Raw genomic sequence first — 23,901 nt, 5'->3', positions numbered from 1 at the left:
AGAAACCGTACTTCCACTGATCACAGCTTCGAGGACGAGGGGCAAAGTCTGAGAATTATTGCCACAGCATTCAGGAGAGATGTTAAGAAACGCTTCTGTACATAAATTAAAGCGGATGTTGTTTCAAATGTTAATTTTCACTCTGAGTTCACTGTTGATTGTGGAGCAAAGATAGGAAGCGAAATGGGTTAAAGGCAGAAATATGGAGTGAGTCCACTGACGTGTACTGATATCAATAAAAGATGCAACAGGCTCGTGGGGCTGAAAGGACTACTCTTGTTCTTAAGTTCCTCTGTTGCTAGAATAGCAGACATGAGTAGAGTTATATTCGCAATGGTCCAGGAGCCGAGGGCTCAAGGAACCGAACAGCCTACATATGGTTACATACGGAGAAAGTGAGGATAGCAAATGCTGGATCACAAAGTCTAGACTGTGTTGCTGGGAAAGCAGAACAGGTCAGGCAGAATCCGAAGAGCAGGAGAATCGATGTTTTGGGCATAAGCCCTTTATCAGGAGTGGGGCTTGTGGGCCAGGGAATGAGACATATAAAGGAGAGGGTGTGGGCTTGAGGGGGAAGGTAGCTGAGAAAGCAATAGGAGGATAAAGGTGAGAGTGAAGGTGATACATCCGAGGGGGCAGAGATGGACAGGTCAGGCGGGCGATGCCGAGTTGGAGGCTTGGGACTAGAATAATGTGGGAGGAAGGGAAATGAGGAAGATGTTGAAATCCACATTTATCCCGTGTGTTTTCAGGGACCAAAAGCGGAATATGAGGCGTTTCTCCTCCATGGTTTGGATGGTAATGGTTTGGCGGTGGAGGAAGCCCATGATCTGCATGTCCTTGTTGTTGTGGGAGGCTTTTTGAATTTTTCAGCCATGCTGGTGGTAAAAGTGAAACGTCCGGGTGGGTGTTCACAGAGACCACGATAACCCACCGACCCGTGGTGGTACACTTCAACTCCAACCTACCCCCACTACCACCCAAATCCATCAAATACATGTAGGTCTTCGGCCTTGTGCACTTGGCTGAGTCGGTCACGACACACATAACCTCAGAAGGATGGAACAAATGATCATTCCACTGACACAGGAGATATATCATCCAATTCTTGCAATCGTTGGCTTCCCTGTTGAGTTCTGTTTAATTGTTTGTTGTGAATTTGCATGAATTCCCTCGGGGTGCCAACACTCTTCTGGGTAAGCGATAATGTTTCACAGATTTCCGCGATGCATTGGCAGATTGTCCAACTACACAGGTGTCAAGCATTTATCCACAATGTCCTTGTCTCACCGAAGTAATAATCTTTCTGCAGTCACCGTCATTCTGAGTTATGCAAAGGGGATTGCTGAAGGGGATTGAATGAGTAGTTATGGAGAGGATGTTTCCACATATAGGCTCGACTGGGTCGAGTAGTCATCCTTTTAAGATGAGGTTCAGCATAGACGTGAAAAAGTTACTTATCTCAAAGGATTGTAAATGTATGAAAATCAATGCCCCCAGAGTGTGGTGGAAATCGGGACCAAATTGAATAAGCATAATCTGGAAATGGACACGATCCTATTAGTAATGGGGCAAAGGGCTAAGGAGAATTTGCAGGAAGACGGGATTGAGGCCAAGATGACAGCAGTTATGATTGTAATGGATAGCAGAACAGGGTGAAGGCCCTGACCGATCAACTCCTTCTCCTACTTCTTCATTTTATAAAGATTACTTTGATTTCTTACTCAACAACCATCTCTTCAAATTAATTTAATAGACTTTCATTTTTATGTCTTAAAATAAAACAGGATTGGGATCAGAGTCAAAGTCAGGGTTAGCCTTCGTCCTCTCAACGGGATACGTACAGCATCAAATTTAACACAATTTGCTAAACGTGAACCTAACCTGATAATGGAACTTTCACCCATGGTCTCACGGTCTCAAAATATTGACTTCATGTCTCCTAAATCACTTCGCCCAACAAATAATGATGCAATTTGCTTCCAATTAACATGGTGACTAATTTTTTTCATATCTGGTATCTAATTATTTCTTGTTCTCTGCACACCAACGGGACCAATACAGCTTTGTAAAGTTGTGAAGAACGAAATATTCCAATAGGACTGCAGCACAGATTTTTAAATTTGTCCATCAATTGATGTACTTCAGGTACTTCTTTCCTAATGTAATCCTCTTTAAACTTATCAATTACACTGACACTGTCATGTCCCCAAACTGAAACTCAACTCGTCAATGTGTCTGACATTTGGACGAGATTTCAGTTACCAATAACTAAGCCATTATAGGCAGTCAGGAAATTCCACATTTTGGTTTTTCCGCTTGTTGAGCCCCATGGTTTACAATTGAATTCTGATTTCTGTATTCTTATTCAAGTAAAACGAATATTGAGTCAATGTTCCAATCCTGTGTAGTGCTTAGGGCGAACTTGAAGACAATTGTCATTCTTGTGCAGAGAAACTGTGGCCTGTTGAAGTGCTCCTCTATCTTTATACTTGCCACGGCAACAACAGACCTACTGATTATAATCAATAATATAATAGTTAATAACATTTTTACGTATCACTTTCCATTATTTTCCTGTCTCATAAGCAAAATTACAAATTTGATTGCAACATGGTTTTTCTTGTGCTCAATCCATTTGTCTGATTCACAGTCCCCTTCACTTTTGATTGTATTGTCATCATCTACTGTCCAAAGTTTAAGACAATGTTTTGTACCATACGAGGTGCACGCACAGTTATAATCGTGAGCTGTAACTTCATGCTCATTAAGGATATCCCCATTTGTCATTACATCTGAAATTGTACAGTTATTAAACAAGGTGAAATTGAACTTCCAACTAAGTGTGGCATTACTTTCTTCAATTGCAGAAGTGGTGTACATCTGGTTTTAGAGTGTCTGTTTTCCTTTTATATTGATTGCCTTCATTAATAGATTGATAAACAGACATTTACTCGTGAACAGGAAAACACGCAGAGCAATCCAGATCGACGCAATTGACAATCTTTATGATTCAGAGATAAAGATTGTAATGAAATCTATCGTTTTTGCTCTTTGGTGTATCGGGACGTTTCATTCTACTGTGATGACAAATGAGATAACCTCTGCAATGACCAGAATCACAAGCATCAATGAATACCAAAGATACATTACAAATCCAACAGATATTGCAGCCGAAGCTGGAGGCATGCTGAAGTATTTGAGACCCTGTTCAAAAACGTGCACTTGTGCAGGGACCCAGATGAAATGCAGAGAAGACCTGGTATATATTGTCAAATCATCCTGAACGTACATTTTAAAGTTATTAGGTATGAAAGGATGATGATTAAGAATACCTGTTAGCTGATAGAAATAGATTCTTTTCTCGTCCCTTGTATGATGCCAGGATAATTTATTATGTCTGGATAAAGATGATGAATGGGGAGAAAATAAAACTACTGTCCCTCATTCTTGATTGTTTTTACGTCAAATCGTTATGAAAGCAGCTCTGATGTCACAGTCCAGGTGAAAATTGCAGTTGTGATTTAACCATGCGACAAACGTTTTTCTTAAATGTACAGACAGAATTTGTTTCTCTGATGATGTTTCCTCAAGCATATTCATGAATCAAAACTGTTTGTAAGTATTCAACAAAATTGAAATTAAAATGTGTTATATGTTGACGAGCAAGTATTAGAGAAAGGAGGATTGTTGTTCACACGAATCAGCAACAATGTGATAAATTATGGAATAAAGCAATATTTTAAAACTCGTGAAACCTGAACGAAACTAATTTGATTGCAACCGACAATTGCTTAAACCAAATAATATGCATGTGATTTATTTTTCTGCAGTCAATTATACGTCACTTGCCATCCCTGATTGGATTGTGGCCCAGTGGTTATCACTGCTGCCTCAGAACACCAAGAAACCAAGTACGATTCCAGCCTGGGCGACTGTCTGTGTGGAGTTTGCCCATTCTCCCCTTGTCTGCATGGGTTTCCTACGATGTTTCCGATTCCTCCCACAATCCAAACATGTGCAGGTTAAGTGAATTTTCCTTTACAAATTGTAGATCGTGTTCTGGGGTATGTAGATCAGATGCGTTCGTCAGGGGAACTGTAAAGTAATAGGTTCAGAGAATGGATCTGAGTAGAGGCTCTTCAGAAGATCGGTGTGGGCTTGGTGGGCCAAAATGGTCTGTTTCCACACTGTAGGGATTCTGTGATTCTATTCTGTGATATTGAAAGTCTAGAGCAATAGACTGAGAGATATTTGACACCAGTGTGGTTAGCGTTTTGGCGAATTCCTCTCAGCCCATAAAGTTTACAAAATAACTTGGCAGTTTTCAATTCTGCCAGAGTTATCGTATGCTTGGATGATTCTTAAGGAATATTTTATCGTCCAGGTTATGATTTAAAGTTCATGTAATTTCTAATTACCTTCACATCACAGCCAAACTACAGAAGCAGTTTCGTTTCATGAAAACGTTCAGCGTTTTTCACTAAAAATTGAACACAGCAAGTACAAAGTAGAAATGTTGAAGGAAATCAGCATATCTGGCAGGATCGTGGAAAGAAAACACATTTTGTGTTTCAAATCCAGTTTAATTTCTTCAGAAATAAGCACCCTGAACAAAGAACATTCTGCCAGTTTGAAAATTACGCATTTTCAACGCACAATTTCATTGTACCTTTCATTCTAAATTTAAATAGAATTGAATTTGTGTGCTTCATTTCATTTTGGACAGTCGTTTTTCACTTTTCACCATGTTCTCTAGTCATGAACACATACCTGTAAATTTGATAACATCGTCGGTTTGCGCCCAGAGGTAGAATCAAACAAACAGAGCGCAGGTGATTCATTATTGGGGAAGCAATAATTAAAAGATTTGCTTAAACAACGATGTAACATCAATTTTAAAATCTGTTTCTGGCTGTACAAACTGAATTGTGCAGCTGGAGCTTGTGTTGTTTCCTCTATTCAACAGAACGTTGCTAACTGCACTGCTTAACTGTTTATGACTCATGGAAAACGCATGGGTTGAGAGATTTGCGGTCTGTTTTAGTCACAGACAGAGGTCCGTCGACAGTACCTCAGGTGAGAACTTGACCGTTACTCTCGTTTTGACTCCGGACTTCTAGCCAGCTAAGCGAAAATAAAGAGGTTCACGAAACTATTGTGTGGTCAGGTATTAATTAAGCCAACAATTCTGTGATGTGACTAAGACCCTAACAAAGGGAACATTTCTATGTGCGGAATATGCGACAGAGGGTTTGAATCTAGCATAATGGAGTGGTAGAGAGGCCGAATACTTATATTTCAGCCCACACTTTGTGTTCGGCCAGATTATCTAATCCTCGCCCAGTGAGTCTGGTAATTTGATGGGATCAAATGAACCACGTGGACAAGCACTATAACGTAAGATTTTTTATGATTATGAGATTGCTGTCCATTGCTGCTGGGTGACATGGTCTATTCTGCATTGTTCTGGAGATAAAGCGGCAGGAAAGGTGATCTAGATCAGGCAGGTATACGCCAGTACCCTTCAGATAGGGCTGGTTGAAATTGTGCGATAATTTAAAAAACAAGGCAGCCTCGGTAAATTTCTCACTCTGTAGTATTGATACGAAAAGTTGAAATTTGTTTCTGCGAAAAAATTAAGTATAATGGCAGAATCACTCGATGTAGCTGGTAAAGGAATTCCCTTTCAGCTTATGCGTGAGAGAAGACCTGACCAGGAGAGTGATTTATGGAAATTAAGTGCTGCAGTTAACAAAAGAATTGGGGGAAGCTTGGTCTAAGGGGTGGCCCTCCAATATGTCCTCTTGGGAATAGGCAATAAATCTAGCTTGAGAGAAAAACTGTGGGAAAAAAGTGAAAATCATTAATTAAAGATTGGAAGGAAAAGCCAATTGCAAATGGAATGATATCGGTCAGTTGAAGGAATAATGCACGTGAAAGAGGGATAAAAGTATGCACAGCGAATGAAATTCCCATAATCTGGGAGATGTTAAAAGCTGAGTGTGAATGAGAAAACAGAAGCTGAGAAAAGAGAACAGGAGATAGAGGGTGCCAAGATTTTATGCTATACATAGTGGTTCCAAAAGAGTCCATTGGTGTTGACTCCGGATCTCCTTCCAGCTAAGCTAAAATATAGATGTTAATGAAACCTTTGCGTGGTCCAGAAGATTATGAATAAACACATCTACATACAGAACATTATCTTGGCTGCAAAGTTATACAAATATAATGTTGCTCTAGTTTTGTACTCTCATGACAGAGAGGCACCTGATGGTGATTTAACCTGAGTGTCACCATCATAGGACAGAGGCAAGGATAAATTGTCATGGTAAATATAGCTAGAACACCAATTGAACTTATTCGCTTTGCATTACTCAACAATGCGAGCTAGTGATTCTGCCAATTGAGATAAAGTTGCAAATTTGCTAACGCCATTGATAATAAGTTGACAGCCGACATAGAACATAGAGTAGTGCAGCATAGAAATGATGCCAAATTAAGCTAATCTCTTCTGCGTATCCTTGGTCCATATTCCTATATGCTTTGCATGATCATGTTCTTATCCAAAACTCCTTCCCACCCATCTATGATATTGGCCTCATCACCATCCTTGGCTGCACATCCCAAGATCCTGCGACTCTCTATGCAAAAAACGTGATTCTTTCATCTCACCTGAATTCACTCTTCTCTGACTTTAACTGCACTCCCCTTTGTATTTGAAAGGATATGGATCTGTTGCAAGTATGGGCAGAGAAATATTATATGGATTTTAATCTGGTAAGTGTGAGGCGTTGCACTTTAGGAGATGAAATGTTAAGGTAATGCATGCAGTTAATGGCAGGACGCTGAACAACATTGATGTCCAAAGTAATCTTGTAGTTCGAGCCCACAGCTCCTTCACAGTCGCCATGCAAGTGATAAGGTAACGACAATGGCATATTGCATTCCTGTCTTTATTGTTTGGGGAATTGAGTAGAGGGGCCAGGGTGTCATGTTGCAGCTTTGTATAACTTTGGTTCCTCCATTCTGAGAGGAGTGCGTTCACTCTGGTCACCACATTGCAAGAAGGATATCGAAGCTGTGGGGAGAGTTTAGAAGAGTTTTATCAGATGCTGCCTGGATAGAGGATATGAGATATGAGAGCAGACTAGAAAATCTAGTGTGCTGTTTCTTGGAGGGGCAGAGGCTGAAACGAAAATTGATGCTGTGGAACTGTTGGTGTTGAACTTGAGTGCACAAAGTTAGCAAATCATTCAACACCAGGTGAGAGTCCAACAGGTTTATCTGGAAGTACAGGCTTTCGGAGCACTGCTCCTTCTTTAGGTAGCTAATGGTTTTAGGATCAGAGGACACAGAATTTAGAGTACAAGATCAAAGTCTTATACAGCTGATGGGATCGATTAAACAAAACTAGATTTCTGTCAAGTCTTAATCACTTAGAATGGGCTGCATATTGCAATTCATTGGTATATGAATTCCCAGAAGCTCTTGCACATTTCCGAGATAACTTAAGGTTTTATTACATTTTTCAAATAAATGAGACATTTCATCTTAGACAAAGCATTAAAGGTGTGAGGTTAAAGTCTGTCAGTATTGTCAGTTTAAGTTAGATTAGTTGTATTTACAAAGAAGGAATTTATTAAATGTCACATGGACTGACTGCCTACAGATTATATGGGTTTTGAACAAAATTAGAATATATGTGCGTGTGATGGGGTGAGAGAGAATGTGTGCGAGTGTTTGTGTCCTTGGTAGAGTGCATGCACGAGTGTGACGGAGAACGTGACTGCGAGAGGGTGTGCACGTGAGTGTGTGTGTGTGCATGTGTGTGTTTGAGAGACAGCGTGTGCATGAGAGATGGTCTAAGTGAGTGTGTGTGTGCAATCATGTGTAAGAGTGTGTGTGTATGCGTGCTTGTGTGTATGTATGTGTGTGAGAGTGTATAGGGTAGTGGGTCAGCTGTAGTGTGACACAAACTTAAAATCCGCTTGACGTCATCCACGACATACCGAACTTGTTGTTAGCCTCTGCACGGCGACGCTACATTGTTCACAGTCGAGAGTGAGATGCTGGAAAGTCACAGCAGGTCAGGTAGCAACCAAAGGTCAGGTAAATTGATGTTTTGGGCATCAGCCCCAGCATCCCTGATGTGTGGTTAAGACTGAAGCCTCGATTCTCCTGCTCCTCGAATGCTGACCGATCTGCTGCGTTTTCCAGCACCATACTCTCGATTCTGATCTCCAGCATCAGCAGTCCTCACTTTCTCCGATTGTGCATTGTTGCAGATCCCGAAGATTACCTTGGAGGTTGGTCACCCGAAGATCCGAGTCTGACCATCCTTTATCAATTAACTGTCCCCCAACTCGGATGGAACATTCCAGTCTGCTGATTGTTGCGTGATTGTTCCTTTCATCCATTATTTTAGCATCTGCGTGGTTCACCAAAGTACCATACCACTGGGCTTCTTGCCTGCACCGTAATCTATAGCCACCATTTACTGAGTCACATGCGCACCTGCTGCACACATGGTGGGTGGTGTCCCAAGTCTAATGTTATTATCTATATTGACAATCTGAAACGTCTTCCAGTATTTGTCAGGCCAGGGTTGCATTATATTGTGGTCCATGTTTTCCTGAAAATTCGGCATTTTGGTGTAAACAGTGTTCTGTTTAAGGTTGAGAGGTTTTTTCTAGGTGAGAAATGGAGGAAATATCTTGGCAGGTGTGCTCATGATTATTGATAATGTGTTACAGGTTGCGAAGAACATGGCATTGTTTTCCGCTCTCGTGAAATGCTAGACAAGGAAGTGTAAACTATCTGGCATATGCCATGACAGCATCCTGAGGAGTTCATTTCAGTTTCTCATTATTTATGGCACAATGAGACAATACTGTCGTGATGTTTCTCCAATTTTCCTTTCTCAAAAAAATTGGGTTAATTAATTTGTCTGCTGAAAATTGCGTGATTCCTTTTGAAAACAGAAATCTTCCCTCATCACTCTTCCCTCTTCCCTCATCACATTGTATTCCATAGTTTCCCCACTGCACTTTTGGATTTCTTTTCCATTCACAGGGAGTCTAAAAATAATAGGTCATTTCAGAGTAGTTTGACTGATTTGTTCTTCCACAGCTTATTATGTTTAGCTGGAAATAGGCAAGGATGTAACTTCTTCAATCTGTCGGTTCTTAAAGCTGTAACGTTTGAGAATAATATCATAATACTTGATCCATCGAGAAGAGAATCTAGAAGAGTTTGGAGGTTCTGGTTTATTGGTGATTTACTGATTTAGTAATGCCAGGATAATACATCTGGGGACACAGGTATTTATTATACTATCGTAGGTGGTGAATTTTATTCTGATGAAATCAGAAATAAAAAGCTGGTCAGGACTTTTTTTTTCAACATGGACATCGTTGTCTATGCCTACGTTTTATTACCCGCCCTTAGCTTCTCTTGAGAAGGTGATGGTTAGCTGTCTTCTTGAACTACTAAAGTACACTTGCTGAGTTACAATGCTGAGCTATCAAGGGAATTCCTTGATAATGACACAGAGAATTGCGACCACCAAATATTGTCATAACATAATTTAATCGACTAATATTTTTTGGGAAAGAAAACTGTCATACCTTCCACGTCAGGTCCCCGTATGATTCCAGATCAATAGCAATGTGCTTGACACTTTAGTGCCCTCTGGGAAATAAGGAGTGGAATGAGCAAGTAATGCTGGCCCAGTCAAAGATGCCCACATCTTGTGAATTTATAAATAAAAATCAAGGAGCTCCCTCAGCCTCAGAATTAGTTTAATCTCGCTAGGCCTGCTTCCTCTTTTCAATTAATTCTGAAATTTTATTTTGAGTTATTCTCATTCTCGTATTGATTTGCAGCAGACCTCACATGTGAATTGTGCTGAGAGTGATCGCTGGTTATAGACCTTATTTCGCCACTTATCTGCTCACTATGCATGATTGTATAACAAATGAAAAATATTATTGCAATGTTTCTGTCTATTTGATGTCAACTGGACTTTTCATGATATTAGAAAAAAGCTTAACTTTGACCCCTTCTTCATCATTCCCAGCAATAAATCAACTCGAGGCAAACGTAATGTCGAGACGATCCCGACTACCACTTGTCCAGAAAATTGGAATCTCCAATTGCATTTTATGCGATGGCATGAGGATAGAGTCTCCATTTATCCCAAAGACCGACACTTTGGATTCTATTCAACTCCGTGGAATGAAAAGTTGATCGTTCTTAGGATAATTCATTCAACCACCTCGTGGCCAGATCACGCAAGTCCTGAGTGGTGAAAGTTATGAAGGGTATGACAGTGTCGGTTCAAACCCACTGTTCCCTTATGTAGTATAATCAGTTTCAGATGTATTATGCTGGGATGCTGCATTGCTAACTCAGTGCATAAATTTGAAAGTGAAAGTATTTTTGAGGGGATGGAAAGAAAAATTTTAATAAGGAGGGAAGTGAGGGTTCTGGAATGCATTGCCTCGGAGGGTGGTTGAGATGAGAAACCTCACAAACTTTAGAAGTACGAGACGAAGGAGGTCGTCTGTAATCAAACTCAAGTCTAGTGCCCAAGTGCAAAAAATAGGGAGAAATGAAGGAAGCAGTATATTTTTGCTAGTGCGGGTTGTTCTGTATAATGTGACAGTTGAGTTACTCTGCAACAGCACGCTATGGAAGATCGACAGTAGAAAGTTTGCGTTATCCAAACCATGCCCACAATTCGTCGATTATGTTATAGTCAATTCATGCTGAATTAACACACATTATTGAAGAATGACCTGTCGTGACATTTCAGTGTTATTTGATTCCAGGCTGTATAATTGTTAGGAAAACGCATCATACTATCTTTAAACAACAAAATCATTTATTACTTCTGTAATCACAATCATGTTTTCTTCCTGTCTCCCAGTTGTAGATAAAAATACAACGTTAACCGTTTACATTTACCGACCCATGTGGCTTTCCACTGGTCACAGGCCTCCAGCCTGTAAAACAACCTTCCACCACCACCACCCTCTGTCTTCTACCTTTGAGCCAGCTCTTTATCCAAATGTCTAGTTCTCTCTGTATTCCATGAGATCTAACCTTGCTAATCAGTCTCCCATGGAGAACCGGTCGAACACCTTACTGAAGTCCATGTAGGTCACATCTACCTCTCTGCTCTCATCAATCCTCTTTGTAACTTGTTCCAAAAACTAAATCACGTTTGCAAGACGTGATTTCCTACGCACAAAGCTGTGCTAACTGTCCCTAATTAGTCCTTGCCTTTCCAAATACATGTACATCCTGTCCTACAGGATTCCCTCCAACAACTTGCCCACCACCTACGTCAGACAGTGTTTGCAAGACGTGATTTCCTACGCACAAAGCTGTGCTAACAGTCCCTAATTAATCCTTGCCTTTCCAAATACATGTACATCCTGTCCTACAGGATTCCCTCCAACAACTTGCCCACCACCTACGTCAGACAGTAGGTCTACAGTTCCCTGGCTTGTCGTTACCACACTTCGTAAACAGTGGCACCACCAACATCCAGTGTACCGGCATCTCAACTGTGACTATCGATGATACAAATATCTCAGCAAGAGGCCCAGGAATTACTTTTCTAGCTTTCCACAGAATTCTTGGGTTCACCTGATCAGGTCCTGGGGATTTTTCCAATTTTTTGCGTATCATGACAACACTTCTCCCTCTGTAATATGGACGTTTGCAAGATGTCACCATCCATTTCCCTACAGTCTATATCTTCCATATCCTTTTCCACAGTAAATACTGATGCAAAATACTCATTTAGTATCTCCCCAATTTTCTACAGCTCCACACAAAGGGCGCCTTGCTGATCTTTGAGGGGCCCAATTCTCTCCCTAGTTACCCTTTTGTCCTTATTTGTAAAAACTCTTTGGATTCTCCTTCACTGTATTTGCCAAAGCTATCTCATGTCCCATTTTTGCCCTCCTGATTTCCCTCTTACGTATATTCCTACTTCCTTTATACTCTTCGAAGGATTCACTCAATCTATTCTGTCTATACTTTTCATAAGGTTTCTTCGTTTTCCTAACCAATCCCTCAATTTCTTTAGTCATCCAGCATTCCCTATACCTACCAGCCTTCCCTTTCACCCTGACAGGAATATGCTTTATCTGGATTCTCGTTATCTCATTTCTGAAGGCTTCCCATTTTCCAGCCGTTCATTTACTTACGAACATCTGCCCCAATCAGCTTTCGAAAGTGCTTGCCTAACACCGTCAAAATTAACCTTTCTCCAATTTAGAACTTCAACTTTTAGATCTGTCCAACCTTTTCCATCATTATTTTAAATCGAATAGAATCATGGTCGCTGCCCCCAAAGTGTTTCCCCCACTGACACCTCAATCACCTGCCCTGCCTTATTTCCTAAATATTTATATCTCTTACTCAAGAAACATCTATCCAGATTTAACAATGTTTCTTTTGGATGGTTTAAAAATAAGACAGGTCTGAGCTTCGACGTAATGTTAGAGTTAGCCCTGGCCATACCACCCAGATATGTCCAGTAGCAAATTTGACACATTTCGCTGCATGTGGATATTACCTGAAGGTTAAACTTTCGCCCGTGGTCTTGTGGTCTTGTGTGATTTCAGATAATCAACATGATTTTGTCCTGGGCAGGTCGTGTCTCACAAACCTCATTCAGTTTTTTGAGAAGGTGACCCAGCATGTAGATGACGGTAGGGCAGTAGACATGGTATACATAGACTTCAGTAAAGCCTTTGAAAAGTTTCCACATGGAAGGCTGCTGAAAGAAGGCAGCGAGGCGTGGTTGATGGAAAATATTCACCTGGAGTCTGGTTACGGGTGGTGTGCCATAAGGATCTGTTTTGTCATTTTTATATATTACTTAGTTGCAGGCATATGTGGGTGGATTAGTATATTTGCAGATGACACAAAAGTCGGTGAAGTAGTGGACAGTTGGGAAGAATGTTAGAGGTTGCAGAGAGACTTGAATAAACTGCAGAATACAGCTGAGAGATGGCAAATGGAGTTCAATGCAGCTAAATGTGAGATGAGGCACTTCGGAAAGAATAAAAGGAAGGCTGAGTACTGGGTCAATGTAAAGTTTATTGGTAGTGTGGATGTGCAGAGGGATCTTGGAGTCCACGTACATAGATCCCTGAAAGTTGCCAGCCAGGTTAATAGTGTTGTTAAGAAGGCATACCGTGCGTTAGGTTTCATTCGTCGAGGGATTGAGTTCTGGAGCCGCAATATCATGCTGGAACTACACAAAACACTAATGTGGCCACACTTGGAATATTGTGTACAGTTCTGGTCGCCATATTTCAGGAAGGATGTAGAAGCATTGGAAAAGGTGCAGAGGAGATTGACCAGGATGTTGCCTGGTCTGGAGGGAAGGTCTTATGAGGAAAGGCTGGGAGACTTGGGTCTGTACTCATTGGAAAGAAGAAGGCTAAGAGTGGATTTGATAAGGATACACAAGATGATCAGAGGATTAGCTAGGGTAGACAATGAAAGTCCTTTTTACCCCGGGACGATGACATCAGCTTGTACGAGGGGGCATAACTACAAATTGAGGGGTGATAGATTTAAGACAGATGACAGAGGCAGGCTCTTTACTCAGAGAGTGATAAGGGCATGGAATGCCCTATCTGCTAATGTAGTTAACTGAGCCACATTAAGAAGATTTAAACAATCCTTAGATAAGCACATGGATGATGATAGGATAGTGTAGGGGGACGAGCTGAGTATAGTTCACAGGTCGGCGCAACATCAAGGGCCTTAGGGCCTGTTCTGCACTGTATTGTTCTATGTTTTATTTTCTAACATATCAGCTTAATATCTCCCCAGTTTCCTTTGTTCCACAAATAGTGACACTATTAGTTCCAACTTCACATGGTAACTAAATTTCTTCATATCTGTGAACAATTGTTTTCTTGTTGTCTGCACACAATGGCACAAGGCTTGGCAACGTTGTGGAGGACGAATCATTCCGACAAGACTACATCACAGATTTTTAAATTTATCCAATTGCTTGGTGATTTATGACTTCTCCATCTGTATGTAATCTAAATCACGAATCCAGAATAATTATGTCGAAGCTAAATTAGATTAGATTACTTACAGTGTGGAAACAAGTCCACACCATCCCTCAGAAGAGCAACCCAACCAAACCCATTCCCCTACCTTTACCCCTTCACCTAACACTACGGACAATTTAGCTTGGCTATTTCACCTAACCTGCACATCTTTGGACTGTGGGAGGAAACCCACGCAGACACGGGGAGAATGTGCAAATTCCACACAGACAGTTGCCCGAGGCATGAATTGAACCGGGGTCCCTGGCGCTGTTGAGGGGCAGTGCTAACCACTGTGCCTCCGTGCAGCCCAATTTTGGGTCATTTCTTATTGAATGGTCATTAGAATAGCAAAAAGAGAAATTCAGTCTTCATTGTGGAAGGATATTTTTGACAGAACTTTCCTGTCGCTAAGCTAAATCCGAGAATGAAATGGGCAAACTAACATTGGAAATTTTCAGTGGTATGTCGTTCCAGAGTGTGCATAATTAGAGGAATATAATTGCAATGGAGAGGATTCAAAGAGATTTGCAAGAATGATGCCTGGGCTCGTCAGAGTCGCTCATGAAAAGAGATTAGTCAGATCGTTACAGCAGAAGAGATTAGATGGGGACATGCATCAAAAGTGTACACTTATGAGAGGCATAACCAAGTAGGCCAGGAGAAATTGTTTCCATTATTAGAAGTATTAATTACCATGTGACCTCGATGTAAGTTAAGGGCTGAAGTGTTGGAGGAAATGAAATGAAAAAGTATTTTCATTAAAATAGTGATGGAAATCTGGAAGTCAATACTTCTGAGAGTGTAAGGGTCTGAACCCCTCATACTCTTAAAAAAATTCAGATTAGCTTTAAAATGCCAGTACATACCAGGTTTGTGGTGCACGTGCTGAAAATTGGGATTAGAATACTTACTTAGTTGTTCTTGACTGGTGAAGAATTGATATGCGAAAGGTTCCTTTACACTGCTGTAATCCTCTTTGCCTCTATGATTTCCACAAACGCTTTCGTGACAACAAAACGAAGTTATGCTCATCAATATGTTTGTGATTTGAGGCAGATTGCGCTTACTAATTACTATGGCAGGCAGTCAGGAGCTTCCACATTTTTGTTTTTAATCCTGTATAGTCACTTGAGTTACAATTAATGTTTCATTTCTATGTTTCTATTCTGGAAAGGAAAAAAAATGTTTGAGTCAATATTCCTCTTCCGTGTCTTTTTTACAACGACCATGATGATGATTTTAATTCCCGTGCGTGGAAAATGTGGACTCTCGAAGTGCATCTGTAAATACATGCTTGCTATGGCAACAGCAGAGCTGCAGGTTATAATCAGTATTTTCATAGTTAATCGTATTCTTGTGTATCACTTTCCAGTGTCGTTTTGGTCTCATTAGCATATTTGCAAGTTGACTGTCTACCTGGCTATTGTTATGTTCAATTTATCAATTTGGTTCACAGTCGCCTTCACTTTTGATGGCTTTGTGGTTATCGCTGACCGAAATTTCAATCAAGGGACTGTATCATGGAAATTATAACCGTGATCTATGCCATCATGCTTATTAAGAATATCGCCATTTTCCTTCCATATGAATGTGGCCAACTTATTAACGGGGTGAAATGATAATATTCCTTCCCTAAATTGCAGGAGTAGTGTACATCTAGTTTTACGACATCTACTTAGTTTGGTATCCTTTCATTCAAATTTCCTTGATTAATTCATTCATAATCAGACATATAATGGCAAAAAAAAGCACGCAGAGTACTTCGAAGTCACAGAATTGGCAATCAACGTGATCTTACTTTAATGCATCAAACAAAAAACTTGCTTTACTGTGTGTAGTGTTGGGAAGTTTCTTTCTGTCATGGATGTCAGCTGTGATATACCTTGTAATTACCAGACTGACAGATCCCTCTTACGACCAAGGAGATATTGCAAGTCCAAAGTCTAGGGCATACCAAACTGAAGCCACGCTAACGCATTTGATATCCTATTCAAACACATGCATTTATGTAGTGGTCCAGAAGAAATTCAGAAGAGAGCTTTTGAATCTTCTGAAATCCTGTGCGTTCGTTGTAAAGTTATTAAATATGAAAAGGAGATGATTGAGAATTCCTATTAGCAGGTAAGCATAGAATTTCACTCGTATTTTATGTGAAACTAAGATTCTCTGGCGTGTTTGCATAATGTAGATAAATGAAGAGAAGAAAATAATATCCGTGTCCCCCATCCTAGATTGTTTCAACTTCAATAGTAGTTAATAAATGTTGATGTCACAGTTCCTGCAGGAATCACAGCCATGATTTGACCCGACATCAGTCTGTTTTTTTAACAAAAAATGTCTTTCTTTGATAACGTTTCACTAAATTTCTACATTCATCTAAAACTGCTTACAAATATTCTACAATTTTTAAAAAATGCTTTAGACTTAGAGATTAGTCACAGGAATCTACAAAAATATGATAATTAATGAAGGAAGCAACAGTTTAAAACTCGTGATAACCCAAAGAAACATATTTCAGTGTTAATGTCAGACCGTGAAGCCTAACAACATACAAAGGATGATTCCAGCTGTCAGTTGCTTGTCATTTCCCTTTTCAAGATGGCATTGTTGGGATATATACAATGCAGAGCAATGGACTGAGAGCTACATAATATCACAAGTGGTACCGTTTGACAAATGTCCTCTCATTCCCCAATTTTACCAGATTAGAAGTAGCATTTATTTCTGCCCATGCTGTTAGTAGCTGACATAAATCTTGAGGATCACTTTATCCAATAGCATAAGAATCATAATTTGCTAAATTTCTACTTCCGTCACCTCACAGTTACACTGCAGAAGCTGTCTCATTTCACTGCTACTTTCAGTGTATTCATTGCAATTTGAACACAGCAAGTACTGTCGCAAACAACAGGAATTGCTGTAAAGTGTCAGCAGGCCTGGCAGAATATGTGGAAAGAAAACAGAATTCCTGTTTCAAAACAAGTGTTCTTCCTTCGAAAATAAGCACTTCCAAATGAGAATACAGTGTCCAAATGAAAATTAGACGTTCTCCATAACACGTCTTCATTGCTCCACACATTCAAACTTTAAATCGAATGGCTTTATGCGTTTTCTTTAAATTTGGACAATCTTTTATTTTCATTTGCTTTGCATCATGTTTTCTAGAAATGACCAAATACCAGGAAATTTATTTGTTTTGCACCGAGAGCTATAATCACCCGAACAGCTTGCATGCATAGATAGAATAGGATTTTGGTTGCAAGGTTACATAAATATAATGCTGTTATGTTCTTGAATTCTCATGAGAGAGAAACAACTGGTGGTGGCTTAACTGGAGTGCCACCATCTCAGGAAAGAAGCAATGTTGAATCTTCATGGCAGCAGCACTAAGGAAACGACCTTTTCGCTTTATTCAGCATTGCAAACTAACCATCCAGTCAATTGAGACCAAGTTGCAACTTTGCTCAGGCCTTTGACATTAAATCGATATCTACATAGATGATAGAATTGGACAGTGCAGGATCTGGCCCTGTGTCTCAAGGTCTTGTGACGCCATACCAAACTAATCCATTCTGCCTATCCTTAGTCCATATCTCTCCATTGTTAGATCATATGCTGATCTAAAAGTACCTTAAATGCCCTTGCCGTATCTGCCTCCTTTATCAATCCAGGCAGCGGGTTCCAGAACCATACCACTCTCTGTTTTAAATGACCTGCTGATCACATCTCCTTTGAACATTTTTACCCTCATTTTACATTCACGTCCCCAGTATTAGACACATCAAAACCTTCTATCTGGTAAATATTCAAGTAAGCACGTCATGCAGGATTTCTGTTTTGTTCATGCGAAACAATATTCGAATTTAATCTTGAAAAGTCATTGCTTAGATTCTTGTGGTGCTGTTTACACTTTTTCTTCTTGCTTATTTTGATTTCATTTAAAAACTTCAACAATGTTCCATTTTAAAAACTCATTTTAAATGGGAATTGTAATAAGCTATTCGGCCCCTTGATCCAAGAGGATCGTAGCTGATGAAACATCCTAAGTCCACTTTCCTACTCTTTTCCCACAACCATGAATCCCCTCCTGATTAAGAATCGTTGAATCTCAGCCTACACAGCTCTACCTGACCCGCAGTCACTAATGTCTATCAGAAATTCTATGACATGCTTCCACTACTGGTTTTAAAGGATGTTCATCAGGATGAATGATAAATTACTCTAATAAATGATAATGCCTGGGAAAATTCAAAGCTGTGCCTAAAACTTTCGAATTACTGTATAAATTAATTTAGCGTGTTCACCAGAACTAAATGGGAGCCAACAAAATGACATGGTTCAATGCCTTATTTCTGTTTCTTGGAACTGTACCAATCACAGTAGTTTTTTCACGATTTTCATTATGTTTATTTTCGTAAAAGGTGCATATGTTAAGAAGACATGTCATTTCCTCATGGATTAAATCATGCGGCAAAAATCTCATCAATGATCATAACAAACTCTGACAATGTTCAAACCGCCACAACCAGGGACAGATTCTTCTATAAATAGAGAATATTCCCAGTCCTCAGTTGCATTGCAAGTGAAGTCTTCTATCTGGATACATTGCAGATATTCGTCTGAGAATGGCACAGCCAGTGATTCTACAGATGAAGATAATATACTACCCGATCCTTGCAGCCATTGGCATTCTTGGTAAGACAAGAATATCCGAATATTTCACACAGTCAACAAATTCTGACAATACAGTCACTGAAGAGGTATGTATTCCATAGAAAGTTGCAAAAGACGAACGTGAGGAGCCATTCAACCCATGAATATTTCAGCAATATTCAACATATTCAGGCTGGTCGTGCAAATTACTATCCTGCTTCCACTTTCTCTTCACAACCATTGATCCGCTAAGTATTAAGAACCATCTGAATTGCATTTTTTCAAACACTCAACGTTTTGCCATTAACTACTTTCAGTTACAAAGAATTTCAAACCTTCACCACACTCTGGGCAAAGAAATGCCTCCTCATTTCAATCCTGTGCAGTATTTTTCGACTGTGCCAATTTGTTCTGGCCACTGCAGTTATCAAGCACTTTCTTCTTTCTTGAGTGTTTGAATCTATGTCGTAATTTTGCTTTCATGTCGAGGGACGTGACATCATGGCTGAATTTTCGTGAAGGAGATTGCAGGTATAGCAGGTAATAAAGAAGGCAAATTGAATATCGGCATGTTTTGCTCAAGGAATAGAGTATAAAAATTGGGATGATTTGTTGCAACTGTGCACGATGTTAGTGAGAACAAACATAACAAACCTGGACTATTCCTTACTGCTTTTTCCCCCTTACTTACAGAGTGAGGACACTGGACATTGTTCAATGGAATATCAAGAGATTAATTTCCAGAGAAATTGCATGTGCCTTAATAAGAAAGAGTGAGGATTTTAGCTTACATTCTATGGCGTTTGATGGAATAAGAGGTGCTCTTACTGATGGATGCATGCTGCTCCCAGGAATTTATGAAGAAGATGTTGAGACGATGTCTCCGTGTGTGGGGTAGTCTGAAATGAAAGGTTACAGATTCAGACAGAATTTGTAACCTTTAATGCAAATCTTTCATAAGAAGTGAATTCAAGTGTTAAGTATCGTCCAGGAAACTGGAGTGCAGGCCAGAATGAGATCAGCCATCGTTTTATGCATGGCAGAGCTGGCTTGTGGCACTGAATGGCCTCCTCTTCTTCCAAATTCTTACGTTCTGTGTTCTAATCTGTTCAGTAGCTACATATCCTTCTGAGAATATGGTTCCTCTAACTGAGTACAATATTCCAGCTGAGAGAGAACTAGTTCCTTCCAGAAGTTGAACAGAAACGGTTTGCTCTTGGACTCTATGTCTAGAGTGTTATGAAGATGTGGGTGCACTATAACTTTAAGAAAATTTAAAAAGCCCGCAGAATACCTGACAGCAACAATGTTCTGAATAAGGTAACAATGTAACACTTGGTCAGAAGGTGGATTAGCTGGGTTGTCTGGGAATGACAAAACAGTTTTGAAGTAGACCAATCAGTTTAAATTATAGCCCTAAAATTACTATACTCCAAATCATGTATGAATTTAGTGTATTGACAATCTTAAAAACCAATGGCACAAACGATGCTTTGTGAGTGCAAGACTGGGGGAAATTGAATAGTTGGAAGAAGAACTGCCAAGCCAATGGCATCCACCAATCTCTTAAAGGTACCCTCTTCGATCCGTGACCTGTGAATCATAATCGCAAAGAAGAAGAAAAGAAGACAAAGGAATCCTAATAGAAGACTTGACAGCTAGTTGGTTTTGAAAACGTGAATTTTTGGAAAATCTTAATTGCGGAGCTTTATCAGACTAGTATTATAGAAGGGAAGGTAAATGATATACTCGAGGAAGGAGTTGTAAATAGTTGTTAGTTTATTATTCTCTGTCACACTTTAAGAAAAAAGTTTTTAATTTTTACTTTTAATAGTTCTTGGACTCTCGAATTTTCACAGATTACTGAATGGGAGAAATATTTTCTGTGTTGCTGGTCTGAATTAAGCAGGAGGGCTTACTCCATGTCGTAAAAATAGCAAGTGGCCAAGGATAAATCTGAGTTATTAATCAGTCTCTCAGAGTATCCTATTCCCGCTGCAGTGATACATCCGCCCAACTTGCACTTCGTAGGCATTCCATGACAAAGCATTCTTAAAGCATGGCTGTCTTTGTTTCAAATTAATCATTTTCTTTTTTTTAACTTTCTTCACTGCCAGGTTGAATTTGAGAATACCACACACCAAATCAATAGATATTCTGCTGGTATAGGTTAACAGATATGCTTTGAGTTAAATAGCTTGGAATTGACGTGGAATCAAAATCAGATGGTCTTTCTGGGATGTAAAGCAAAGGGACTCGAAGAGATATGTTCAAAAATCTTGAATTTGCGAGGATGATTTGAGACTATGATTCAGAAAGCTAATATGAAAATTAGCGTTGATAGTGAACATAGAGGGAAAAAAAGATGTAATGGTCTTGCCTCACCAATTATTCATTAGGTCTGAGCATGAGTTTTGCCCAGTTGTTATGGACGAGGCAAGACGACTCAAAGCATTGTAAAGTAGGCAGCACAGACCATAAATTTGCAATTTTTTCGTAAGTGTCCAGTAAAAGTTAGCCGGATTAAGCTAGTGAGGTTGACTACAGTTTTAAAATTGACAAAAAAATCACAAAATTACGCAAACAAACACGAAGAATGGAATAAGGAACCTTAACAGAAGTCAGTCTATCCAAACTGGACTTAACAATGCTGCTCCGAATACACACAACAGTGCCAATAAGTTTTAAAAACTGGTATAAATGGACCACATGCTAACAGGTTGAAGTTAGAAGGAAAGAAACAGTTTCCACAAATCTCACTGTTGAACTTTAAAAACTAGTACAAATGGACCACATGGTAACAGGTTGAAGTTGGAAGGAAAGAAAGAGTTTCCACAAATCTCACTGTTGAAGTCCACTGAAGCTTCTTGTCCTTTTATAACAATTCGGTGAATGGAGGAGCCAAACTGCTGAAGTTCGATACAAATTATCTGTAAAATCCAGTCAATCTCAGGAACAGTAGTGCTGCCTATTTTTTGTCAACGGTGTGGAAAATTCCTCAATTAATTTTATTTTTGCATCCAGTGTGGCCATTTGTCCATGTCTGATAACATGGCCCAGGAAGGCGACATGGGCATTGAAAAATTCATTTTTAGCTAGATCTGCCACCAATCCTGCCTTCTGAAGTTGATCGAGCACATCGGATAAATGCTGTAAATGTTCCTTCCATGAGTGACTAAATATCACCAAGTCATTAATACACAGCACACAGTTGGGTAAGCAGGCAATGACTTTACTAATCTGACTCTGAAATATGGCTGGAGCGTTTTTCATATTAAATGGCACGACTTTGAACTGACATAGCCCATTTGGCGTTTGCTCTCTCTGACCTTTGCTCTTCTTTGCTCTCTCTGACAGAGGTACTTGCCAGTAGCCTCTGAGCATGTCCAACATCAAAATGTAAGTTGATTATCCCACGATTTGACACAGTCCTCCAACCGTGGAATTGGATATACATCAGTCTTTGCAATGACGTTGACTTTGCGATAGTCCACACGTAACGAGTGGGTACCAATTTGCTTTGGTACCATGGCCATGGGTGACCTCCAGTCATTGTAACTCACTTTGATTATGCCATCGTGGAACATGCGCTCTATCTCCTTCTGAACGCGTGCCAACTTTAGAGGGTTAAGCCTATAAGGACGCTGCTTAATCGGAACAGCATTTCCTATTTCTATGTCATGCACAATTAGGTTAGTACTTCTGTTTATTTCCACAAATCTCCCTATGTAATAGTCGTATCGCTATCAGGTCACTTCGATTTTATTGTGGAAGGCAACTCAATAATATATCGAACTTTTTGACAACTTCCTCATTGGCCAATTTGATTTGAACATATCCAACTCAGAATCTCCTGAACTTGGACTCTGAACTCTTCCATCTGTGGTTGAATCATTCCCACCTTCTCCTCTTGCTTTCCTTCTCTATAAAAATACATTTTGAGCACATTCTCATGTCACATTCTGCGAGATTTCTTCCTGCCTGGAATCCTTATCAAATAGTTCACCTCATTCAATTTCCACTCGATTTCATAAGATCCACGAAAGCTGGCTTTTAAAAGTACACCTACTACTGGAAGTAACAACAATACCTTATTTGAGATTTCTTATCTGCTTCCTGTTCCATTGCATGGTGCAATACTTTTAAATACTTTTAAATAGTCAACTCTTCAGCTCTATTTAATCGTTTTCTAAAATTTGACACATAATCCAAATGGGTGTATCTGAATTCTGACTAATTAATTTCTCCTTAATGAGTTTTAATGCTCCTCTTACTTCATGCCCAAAAGTTAATTAAAGTGTACTGAATTAGATCGACTCATTCGGTGCATCGCTTTTCGTGAAATGTACAAATGCAACTCCATTATCACAATCATCCAGATAATCCTGACCATAAGACCGCAACATGGTCTTTAGTGTGGGATTCCATCTCTCTAGTGCTCCCTACGATTCTGTGCGCGAGGCAGTTGACTTGAATTGCTTTACTCCCAAGTTAACCATAACTTCTTTGAATATGTTCAATGTGAAGTTTGATTCCTGATCGGACTGGATCTCTGCTGGAACCCCTTATCTAGTTAAAAAACGTAATTCTTCCACAAACCTTTTTGCTGTGATATTGCATAATGGGGTTGCTCTGGAATTCTCTCTTTATCCTACTGGCAAAACAATTTGATGAATCTCCGCCCACCTCTGATCTGCTTGGAAGTGTGATGGTCTCCATTTCCTCATTAAGACATCAATTTTTAAGTAATAACACAGAGGAATGCATTCAGTTTCCTTCGATGTAAATGCCTTTTGATATATTGTTCTCAGTTCTCATCTTTCTATTTTAAGTCAATCAGCTTTTTTTCAGTTCCACTTGTCTGATGAAAGAGTGTATCGGATAACACTACATCAGTTTCCTTATCTCTGCTCTTTGATCACTCTTGCTTCAGCTTGTGTCTCTGTGATGTTGTGATCACACAATCAGTGAAAATTCCTGGACATAAAAAAACTTTTTTCATGTCTTCAGTTGCCTGCGTCGCCACTCGCTTCTCAACTAGGGTAGGCAGCACACCTACCAGTGAATCAGCTATATAATTTGCAAGTACAAATTGCATTCCAGAGCTGAGAGTTTTTGCAGACAGAAACAGGGGAACATATTACGGGGAACA

General features: G+C 39.8%; 1 protein-coding gene across 2 annotated transcripts in view; it reads left to right on the top strand.

Annotated features, from left to right (window-relative positions):
- Window positions 1-15,304: 15,304 nt before the first annotated feature.
- Window positions 15,305-23,901, top strand: part of LOC122544081 (probable G-protein coupled receptor 139) — a 16,641-nt gene continuing 8,044 nt past the window's right edge. The window contains exons 1-2 of one of the 2 annotated variants that reach the window (XR_006310262.1): window positions 15,305-15,416; window positions 18,708-19,097. The gene's annotated coding sequence lies outside the window, so the exon portion shown is untranslated. Of the gene's footprint in view, window positions 15,417-18,707; window positions 19,098-23,901 lie in introns of those variants that run through there. The other variant, XM_043683088.1, reaches the window with a different exon arrangement.

This window comes from Chiloscyllium plagiosum, chromosome 46, assembly GCF_004010195.1.
Source record: "Chiloscyllium plagiosum isolate BGI_BamShark_2017 chromosome 46, ASM401019v2, whole genome shotgun sequence".
NCBI lineage: Eukaryota > Metazoa > Chordata > Chondrichthyes > Orectolobiformes > Hemiscylliidae > Chiloscyllium > Chiloscyllium plagiosum.
This window is presented reverse-complemented; position numbering and strand designations above follow the sequence as displayed.